Below are 11473 nucleotides of genomic sequence, written 5' to 3'. Positions count from 1 at the left end.
CTTGAGGTTATCTTGAGATGATTTCGGGGCTTTAATGCCCCCGCGGCCCGGTCCTCGACCAGGCCTCCACCCCCAGGAAGCAGCCCGTGACAGCTGACTAACACCCAAGTACTTATTTTACTGCTAGGTAACAGGGGCATAGGGTGAAAGAAACTCTGCCCATTGTTTCTCGCCGGCGCCTGGGATCGAACCCAGGACCACAGGATCACAAGTCCAGCGTGCTGTCCGCTCGGCCGACCGGCTCCCTCTGCTGGCTGGCCAACATAAGAACGGCATTCAGAAACTTGTGTAAGGAATCTTTCAGGACTTTGTATACCACATATGTCAGACCAATCCTGGAGTATGCAGCCCCAGCATGGAGTCCATATCTTGTCAGGGATAAGACTAAACTGGAAAAGGTTCAAAGGTTTGCCACCAGACTAGTACCCGAGCTGAGAGGTATGAGCTACGAGGAGAGACTACGGGAATTAAACCTCACTTCGCTGAAAGACACAAGAGTTAGGGGGGACATGATCACCACATTCAAGATTCTGAAGGGAATTGATAGGGTAGATAAAGACAGGCTATTTAACACAAGGGGAACACGCACAAGGGGAACACGCACAAGGGGACACAGGTGGAAAACGAGCCACAGAGATATTAGAAAGAACTTTTTTTAGTGTCAGAGTGGTTGACAAATGGAATGCATTAGGCAGTGATGTGGTGGAGGCTGACTCCATACACAGTTTCAAGTGTAGATATGATAGAGCCCGATAGGCTCAGGAATCTGAACACCTGTTGATTGACGGTTGAGAGGCTGGACCAAAGAGCCAGAGCTCAACCCCCGCAAGCACAATTAGGTGAGTACATATACCCAAATGTCGTACACTGGCACCAACATGACATATATATATATGTATTTTGCCATATATATATATATATATATATATATATATATATATATATATAATATATATTTTAATATAAATATAATATTAAATCAGATAAACCAACTTAAACAAAAATAAATAACGAATATCACTCTGTCTATTAGGCAAATCAGGCGGTGCATACTAGGCCGAGTAGTGCATTCTGGCTATTAGCTACGACATATGCTCACATTAGGTATATTGATCATATCGGGTACTGCATACAACTAGCTCTATAAATCCAACATTATGCTTATAACTCACATTCAATGTATGCACTTTGACCTGAATAGACATTTTGAATTTTGAACATTTGTGTGAGCATCATATGAGTAATTTTGCCATATATATTTATATATATATATATGGCAAAAAATACATATATATATATATGTCATGTTGGTGCCAGTGTACGACATTTGGGTCAGATGAATAAGGGTAAGTGGCAACCGCGTGTGGCATCCCATGTTCCATCCTGCGGGTCCTTGGCTCAGTGTCCAGGTGACAGTGGTCAGGGGAGGGTGTCGTGCTCTTCTTCCCTCTACCGCACCTGCCTCTCCTTACTCCCACTGGATATATATACGCCCCTACACGAAGGCAAGGTAGGGGATAGCTGTAGTTACATATTTAGATATATAGACACGACCGTAGATAGAGATTTCAACGGTAAAGAGTGTTGTCATAAGGACGCAGTATACAGTGATTAATATCTTCTAGTCATACGGGGATGGGTCACATGTATAATAATACGTAATACATCTCAAAAAATATTCTGCCCATCTTGAAATAATAACAATTGCCAGCAATTATTCGCTCAAGCGCACTAAACTCGACTATTAAGACACCAAAAAAATCACATTTTATATTATTAAATCATCTCAAATGTCACGCTAAAAAATATGAAAACCTAAAAAAAAAAACTAACCTAGCCTAGGCCTAAATGAGCACTTCTAGGCCCCTCAAACCACACCAACACACACCTAACACACACCCGCACACATACCTGCGCAGGTGTGCAATTAGGATACAGGAAGCCCTAATCTGAGCGCCGCTCACCACATTTCTGTATTTGGTCTTAATTTGTGTATTTTGGATACGAATAATAACGTGATTGAGGGCTGGAATAACTGTGTTATGTCACGCCGTCCAACAAAACTGACGCTATACATGTTATGGCCGATTTTGTAACACTTATTTTAATGGCCAAAATCTTAAGTCATGGGGGGGGGGGTAGAAATAGCCTAAGCTACTCTATCCCTTTGAGATGTATTTATTGCTTATCTCAATAAACATACTTGAACTTGATCTTAAGTCATTTTGATTTAGTGTATTTATTATGCTCTTTATACCCTTTCTGGGGGGGGGGGGTATAGTGGTTACCTTACCTTGAGGTTACCTTGAGGTGCTTTCGGGGCTTAGCGTAACCGCGGCCCGGTCGTCGACCAGGCCTCCTGGTTGCTGGACTGATCAACCAGGCTGTTAGACGCGGCTGCTCGCAGCCTGACGTATGAATCACAGCCTGGTTGATCAGGTATCCTTTGGAGGTGCTTATCCAGTTCTCTCTTGAACACTGTGAGGGGTCGGCCAGTTATGTCCCTTATGTGTAGTGGAAGCGTGTTGAACAGTCTCGGGCCTCTGATGTTGATAGTTCTCTCTTGAACACTGTGAGGGGTCGGCCAGTTATGTCCCTTATGTGTAGTGGAAGCGTGTTGAACAGTCTCGGGCCTCTGATGTTGATAGTTCTCTCTTGAACACTGTGAGGGGTCGGCCAGTTATGCCCCTTATGTGTAGTGGAAGCGTGTTGAACAGTCTCGGGCCTCTGATGTTGATAGTTCTCTCTTGAACACTGTGAGGGGTCGGCTAGTTATGTCCCTTATGTGTAGTGGAAGCGTGTTGAACAGTCTCGGGCCTCTGATGTTGATAGTTCTCTCTTGAACACTGTGAGGGGTCGGCCAGTTATGTCCCTTATGTGTAGTGGAAGCGTGTTGAACAGTCTCGGGCCTCTGATGTTGATAGTTCTCTCTTGAACACTGTGAGGGGTCGGCCAGTTATGTCCCTTATGTGTAGTGGAAGCGTGTTGAACAGTCTCGGGCCTCTGATGTTGATAGTTCTCTCTTGAACAGTGAGGGGTCGGCCAGTTATGCCCCTTATGTGTAGTGGAAGCGTGTTGAACAGTCTCGGGCCTCTGATGTTGATAGTTCTCTCTTGAACACTGTGAGGGGTCGGCTAGTTATGTCCCTTATGTGTAGTGGAAGCGTGTTGAACAGTCTCGGGCCTCTGATGTTGATAGTTCTCTCTTGAACACTGTGAGGGGTCGGCCAGTTATGTCCCTTATGTGTAGTGGAAGCGTGTTGAACAGTCTCGGGCCTCTGATGTAGATAGTTCTCTCTTGAACACTGTGAGGGGTCGGCCAGTTATGTCCCTTATGTGTAGTGGAAGCGTGTTGAACAGTCTCGGGCCTCTGATGTTGATAGTTCTCTCTTGAACACTGTGAGGGGTCGGCTAGTTATGTCCCTTATGTGTAGTGGAAGCGTGTTGAACAGTCTCGTGCCTCTGATGTTGATAGAGTTCTCTCTCAGAGTACCTGTTGCACCTCTGCTCTTCAACGGGGGTATTCTGCACATCCTGCCATGCCTTCTGGTCTCATGTAAGAACATAAGAACAAAGGTAACTGCAGAAGGCCTATTGGCCCATACGAGGCAGCTCCTATTCTATAACCACCCAATCCCACTCATATACTTGTCCAACCCGTGCTTGAAACAATCGAGGGACCCCACCTCCACAATGTTACGCGGCAATTGGTTCCAAAAATCAACAACCCTGTTACTGAACCAGTATTTACCCAAGTCTTTCCTAAATCTAAACTTATCCAATTTATATCCATTGTTTCGTGTTCTGTCCTGTGTTGATACTTTTAATACCCTATTAATATCCCCCGGTTATGTCCATTCATCCACTTGTAAACCTCTATCATGTCACCCCTAACTCTTCGCCTTTCCAGTGAATGCAACTTAAGCTTTGTTAATCTTTCTTCATATGAAAGATTTCTAATTTGGGGAATTAACTTAGTCATCCTACGCTGGACACGTTCAAGTGAATTTATATCCATTCTATAATATGGCGACCAAAACTGAACTGCATAATCTAAATGGGGCCTAACTAGAGCAAGATATAGCTTGAGAACCACACCAGGTGTCTTGTTACTAACGCTGCGATTAATAAATCCAAGTGTCCGATTTGCCTTATTACGAACATTTATGCATTGATCCTTTTGTTTTAAATTCTTACTAATCATAACTCCCAGATCCCTTTCGCAATCCGACTTCGCAATCACAACACCATCTAGCTCGTATCTTGTAACTCTATCATCATTACCTAACCTCAGAACTTTACATTTATCAGCATTAAACTGCATCTGCCAATCCTTTGGCCATTTCAAAACCCTATCTAGATCAACTTGAAGTGATAGTGAGTCCTCCTCCGAATTAATTTCCCTACCGATTTTCGTATCATCGGCAAATTTGCAAATGTTGCTACTCAAACCTGAATCTAAATCATTTATATATATTATAAACAACAGAGGTCCCAGGACAGAGCCTTGAGGCACTCCACTTACAACATTTTCCCACTCTGACTTGATTCCATTTATACTAACTCTCTGTTTCCTTTGGTAAATGTGATGTTATTTCTGTGTGCAGGTTTGGGACCAGCCCCTCTACTATTTTCCACGTGTAAATTATTATGTATCTCTCCCGCCTGCGTTCAAGGTAGTACAGATTTAGGCTCTTTAATCGATCCCAATAGTTTAGGTGTTTTACTGAGTGGATTCTAGCAGTAAAAGATCTATCTCTGCACGCGTACCATACATATATATATATATATATATATATATATATATATATATATATATATATATATATATATATATATATATATATATATATATATATATATATATATATATATATATATATATATATATATATATATATATATATATATATATATATATATATATATATATATATATATATATATATATATATATATATATATATATATATATATATGCATGCAACAATGATCACAAAAACAGTGATCGAAATATGCAGAAAAACCACGTGTTAAAAATAGAGAATGCTAAACGCGTGCCATGATTCCCCTTCATCAGAGCCAAGTAGAATGAATGAATTAGTAGAACGATTCTTTCTACTTTGCTCTGATGAAGGCGAATTAAACCGAAAACGCGTTAAGCATTCTCTGTTTTTCACGTGTGGTTTTTCCGCATTGTATTTTGTTTTATACATACAAGAGTTGTTACAAAGCGTTATATGACAAAGAGTGCTGGGAAGACGGGACACCTCGAGCGTAGCTCTCATCCTGTAATTACACTTAGGTAATTATACTTAGGTAATTACATTGTTGTACAGCCACCAGCACGCGTAGCGTTTCGGGCAGGTCCTTAAGCCTAATTGTCCCCAGAATACGACCCGCCAAATCGTTTAACAACCAGGTACCCATATACTGCTGGGTGAACAGAGGCTACAGTTAAGGATTGGCGCCCAGTCAATCTTCCCAGGAAAAGATACGAACCCAGGCCAAAGCGCTCGCGAAGCCCTGGGCGAGTGCATTACCAGTGCGCCACGGCGACTGCCTGCATGTGTCCAACAGCCAGGCTGACCACTTCAGCAACAGGAGGCCTGGCCAGGGACCGGGCCGCGGGGACGTTGAACCCGGAAATCAACGCAAGGTAAGTGGTCAGTGGCTGTTGGGAAGTTCGTCATTATATAATGGAATGTGAAAAATCGCGGAATTTAGAGATAATACCATCAATGGTGTCCAAGAAATGTGTAAGTACTTCATTCATAATGATGTGCTGCCGGGAATCTTAGCCAAGTATCCAAAATGTGCTTACTGTAGGTGCAGCCTGCACATGACTGTAAAGCTGCCGCCCAGTTGGGTGGGTGTGGAGCACATGACTGTAAAGCTGCCGCCCAGTTGGGTGGGTGTGGAGCACATGACTGTAAAGCTGCCGCCCAGTTGGGTGGGTGTGGAGCACATGACTGTAAAGCTGCCGCCCAGTTGGGTGGGTGTGGAGCACATGACTGTAAAGCTGCCGCCCAGTTGGGTGGGTGTGGAGCACATGACTGTAAAGCTGCCGCCCAGTTGGGTGGGTGTGGAGCACATGACTGTAAAGCTGCCGCCCAGTTGGGTGAGTGTGGAGCACATGACTGTAAAGCTGCCGCCCAGTTGGGTGAGTGTGGAGCAAGACTAGTAACTGTGTGACTCACCATAGATGTAAAGTGCCTTGTATAGTGACTGTTGTGAGCCTCTTGTTGAATCACTTGTGACACAAAGATTATTGATGTGTGTACTCGTGTGGGTGATTAAATATGTATGTGCATGTATATATGTATACGTATATATATAAGTACATGTATGTATGAGAATGTGTACATGTATATATATAACATTAATAATTTTGTAACTAGCGTCAATTAATTGCTTAGCTAAACGAACTAGAGGGTTCAGTTCCTGAACCGATTATGTGCCTCTGTAATCCTTTACACCACCGCCCACGGGATGGGTATGGGGTGTATAATAAAGAAAGAAATTGAATTGTTGGGAAGTTGTCGCGGATGGGCTGGGAAATTCCCACAGACGAGCCTTAAATTTTAACAATAATAATATATTAAAAAAAAATACATTTATATTTAAAATTTAAAATAAAAAATATTATATTTAATTATATTTAATATATTATATTTATTTAATTATATTTAATTATAGTTAAAATATAAAATATATTTAAAAAATATTTATTTATGTATTTATTATGTATTTAGATGTTTAAAAGATATAATGGGACAGTCATTATATATATTTTTTATAAATATACGTTCTCGACACACTCGAGGCTCCGGGTTTGATCCCCGGACGGGACAGAAACAGTTAGGCAACGTTTCCTTTCATCCGATGCATCTGTTCACCTAGCGGTAAAAGTAGGTACCCGGGAGTTAAACAAGTGTTGCATCCAGGGGGGGGTGGGAGATGTCAGTAGTAGGCCTAGGCGTTAGGGAGGGGGGGTGGGGGTGGAAGGGACGGAAGGGAATTGTTGGGAAAGCGCCAAGCCATTACGACTATATAGCACTGAGAAAGGGTCAGGATAAAGATTTGGGATGGGACGGGGGAAAGGAATGGTGCCCAACCACTTGGATTTAGAAACCATCAGAAAATCATAGATTAAGATATTTTATTCAGGTAAAGGTACATACATTGAAGATGAGTTATAAACATAATGTTGGATTTAAAGATAAGAGATAATACATACTTAAAGCCTCTAGTACGCACAGCGTTTCGGGCCAGAGTTATCAGTGATCTGGGCCTGCCATAGTGACTCAGTTATGCCAGTTACAGCAGCGGGGAACTAATTAGTGTGTTAGCATGCATGTTGAGTCTGTTTACTGTTATGAACGTGTTGGGGTGGGTGTGTGCCGCATACCCACACACACCAGGTGGGTGGGTAGGGCTCGCCTACACCCACACCTATCTTGGTCCACGCCCACCCTGGTCCACGCCCACCCTGGTCCACACCCACCCTGGTTCACACACCCACCCTGGTCCACACCCACCCTGGTCCACACCCACCCTGGTCCACACCCACCCTGGTTCACACACCCACCCTGGTCCACACACCCACCCTGGTCCACACACCCACCCTGGTCCACACCCACACCTATCTTGGTCCACACCCACCCTGGTCCACACCCACACCTATCTTGGTCCACACCCATCCTGGTCCACACCCACCCTGGTCCACACCCACCCTGGTCCACACCCACCCTGGTCCACACCCATCCTGGTCCACACCCACCCTGGTCCACACCCACCCTGGTCCACACCCACCCTGGTCCACACCCACACCTATCTTGGTCCACACCCACCCTGGTCCACACCCACACCCATCCTGGTCCACACCCACCATGGTCCACACCCATCCTGGTCCACACCCACCCTGGTCCACACCCACCCTGGTCCACACCCACCCTGGTCCACACCCACCCTGGTCCACACCCACCCTGGTCCACACCCACCCTGGTCCACACCCACCCTGGTCCACACCCACCCTGGTCCACACCCACCCTGGTCCACACCCACCCTGGTCCACACCCACCCTGGTCCACACCACACCCTGAACCATCATCATGGGTTCAGGGAGGGTAAATCTTGCCTTACAGGCTTAATGGAATTCTACGATCAGGTGACAAGATTTATTTATTTATTTATATATATACATGAAGGTACATTGGGATTGTGAGGATACATAGCATAGTAATTACATTCTTGTAAAGCCACTAGTACGCGTAGCGTTTCGGGCAGGTCCTTAATCTAAGAGCAAGAGATTAAGCAAGAAAAAGAAGGATGGGCGGACTGCATTTTTTTGGACTGTCGGAAAGCCTTTGACACAGTACCCCATAAAAAGTTGATGCATAAGCTGGAGAAACAGGCAGGAGTAACTGGTAGGGCGCTCCAGTGGATAAGGGAGTACCTAAGCAATAGGAAGCAGAGAGTTACAGTGAGGGGTGAGACCTCAGACTGGCGTGAAGTCACCAGTGGAGTCCCACAGGGCTCTGTACTCGGACCTATCCTGTTTCTGATATACGTAAATGATCTCCCAGAGGGTATAGACTCATTCCTCTCAATGTTTGCTGATGACGCCAAAAATATGAGAAGGATTAAGACAGAGGAGGACAACTTGAGGCTTCAAGAAGACCTGGACAAGCTGCAGGAATGGTCGAACAAATGGCTGTTAGAGTTTAATCCAAGCAAATGTAATGTAATGAAGATAGGGGTAGGAAGCAGGAGACCAGATACAAGGTATCATTTGGGAGATGAAATACTTCAAGAGTCAGAGAGAGAGAAAGACCTGGAGGTTGATATAATGCCAGACCTGTCCCCTGAAGCTCATATCAAGAGGATAACATCAGCAGCATATGCCAGGTTGGCTAACATAAGAACGGCCTTTAAAAATTGTGTAAGGAATCTTTCAGAATATTATATAACACATATGTCAGACCAATCCTGGAGTATGCGGCTTCAGCATGGAGTCCATATCTAGTCAAGCATAAGACTAAACTGGAAAAGGTTCAAAGGTTTGCCACCAGACTAGTACCCGAGCTACGAGGAGAGACTACGGGAATTAAACCTCACGTCGTTAGAAGACAGAAGAGTTAGGGGGGGGACATGATCACCACATTCAAGGGAATCGACAGGGTAGATAAAGACAGGTACACAAGGGACACACGCACTAGGGGACACAGGTGGAAACTGAGCGCCCAAATGAGCCATTGAGATATTAGAAAGCATTTTTTAGTGTCAGAGTGGTTGACAAATGGAATGCATTAGGAAGTGATGTGGTGGAGGCTGACTCCATACACAGTTTCAAGTGTAGATATGATAGAGCCCAATAGGCTCAGGAACCTGTACACCAGTTGATTGACGGTTGAGAGGCGGGACCAAAGAGCCAGAGCTCAACCCCCGCAAGCACAATTAGGTGAGTACACCCACCCTGGTCCACACCTACCCTGGTTCACACCCACCCTGGTCCACACACACCCTGGCCCACACACACCGACTCCATACTCCATACTCCATACACAGTTTCAAACTCCATACACAGTTTCAAATGGCTGACTCCATACACAGTTTCAAATATGGCTGACAGTTTCAGTATGGCTGACTCCATACACAGTTTCAAATGTAGGTATGATAGAGCCCAGTAGGCTCAGGAATCTGTACACCAGTTGATTGACAGTTGAGAGGCGGGACCAAAGAGCCAAAGCTCAACCCCCGCAAGCACAATTAGGTGAGTACAATTAGGTGAGTACACCCTGGTCCACACCCACCCTGGTCCACACTCACGCTGGTCCATACCCACCCTGGTCCACACCCACCCTGCTCCACACCCACCCTGCTCCATACACCCACCCTGGTCCACACCCACCCTGGTCCACACCCACCCTGGTTAATACACCCACCCTGGTCCACATCCACCCTGGTCCACACACCCACCCTGGTCCACACCCACCCTGGTCCACACCCACCCTGGTCCACACCCACCCTAGTCCACACACCCACCCTGGTCCACACCCACCCTAGTCCACACACCCACCCTGGTCCACACCCACCCTGGTCCACACCCACCCTGGTCCACACACCCACCCTGGTCCACACCCACCCTGGTCCACACCCACCCTGGTTCACACCCACCCTAGTCCACACACCCACCCTGGTCCACACACCCACCCTAGTCCACACACCCACCCTGGTCCACACCCACCCTGGTCCACACACCCACCCTGGTCCACACACCCACCCTGGTCCACACACCCACCCTGGTCCACACACCCACCCTGGTCCACACCCACCCTAGTCCACACACCCACCCTGGTCCACACCCACCCTAGTCCACACACCCACCCTAGTCCACACACCCACCCTGGTCCACACACCCACCCTGGTCCACACCCACCCTGGTCCACACACCCACCCTGGTCCACACACCCACCCTGGTCCACACACACCCTGGTCCACACACACCCTGGTCCACACACACCCTGGTCCACACACCCACCCTGGTCCACACACCCACCCTGGTCCACACACCCACCCTGGTCCACACACACCCTGGTCCACACACACCCTGGTCCACACACACCCTGGTCCACACACCCACCCTGGTCCACACACCCACCCTGGTCCACACACCCACCCTGGTCCACACCCACCCTGGTCCACACACACCCTGGTCCACACACCCACCCTGGTCCACACACCCACCCTGGTCCACACCCACCCTGGTCCACACACACCCTGGTCCACACCCACCCTGGTCCACACACCCACCCTGGTCCACACACACCCTGGTCCACACACACCCTGGTCCACACACACCCTGGTCCACACACCCACCCTGGTCCACACACCCACCCTGGTCCACACACCCACCCTGGTCCACACCCACCCTGGTCCACACACACCCTGGTCCACACACCCACCCTGGTCCACACACACCCTGGTCCACACACACCCTGGTCCACACACACCCTGGTCCACACACACCCTGGTCCACACACCCACCCTGGTCCACACACCCACCCTGGTCCACACCCACCCTGGTCCACACACACCCTGGTCCACACACCCACCCTGGTCCACACACACCCTGGTCCACACACACCCTGGTCCACACACACCCTGGTCCACACACACCCTGGTCCACACACACCCTGGTCCACACACCCACCCTGGTCCACACCCACCCTGGTCCACACACCCACCCTGGTCCACACACACCCTGGTCCACACACACCCTGGTCACACCTAGGTCCACACACACCCTGGTCCACACACACCTGGTCCACACACACCCTGGTCCACACACACCCTGGTCCACACACCCACCCCTGGTCCACCACACACCACCCTGGTCCACACACACCCTGGTCCACACACCACCCTGGTCCACACACACCCTGGTCACACACCCACCCTGCGTCCACACA

General features: G+C 47.5%; 1 protein-coding gene across 1 annotated transcript in view; it reads left to right on the top strand.

Moving 5' to 3' along the window:
- Positions 1–1404: 1404 nt before the first annotated feature.
- Positions 1405–11473, top strand: part of LOC123757442 (galactosylgalactosylxylosylprotein 3-beta-glucuronosyltransferase P) — a 50311-nt gene continuing 40242 nt past the window's right edge. The window contains exon 1 of the mRNA XM_045741048.2: positions 1405–1510. The gene's annotated coding sequence lies outside the window, so the exon portion shown is untranslated. The remainder of the gene's footprint in view (positions 1511–11473) is intronic.

Source organism: Procambarus clarkii, chromosome 19 (assembly GCF_040958095.1).
Source record: "Procambarus clarkii isolate CNS0578487 chromosome 19, FALCON_Pclarkii_2.0, whole genome shotgun sequence".
Taxonomy (NCBI): Eukaryota; Metazoa; Arthropoda; class Malacostraca; order Decapoda; family Cambaridae; genus Procambarus; species Procambarus clarkii.
Note: the sequence above shows the minus strand (reverse complement) of the source record. Positions and strands in the feature narration are given on the sequence as shown.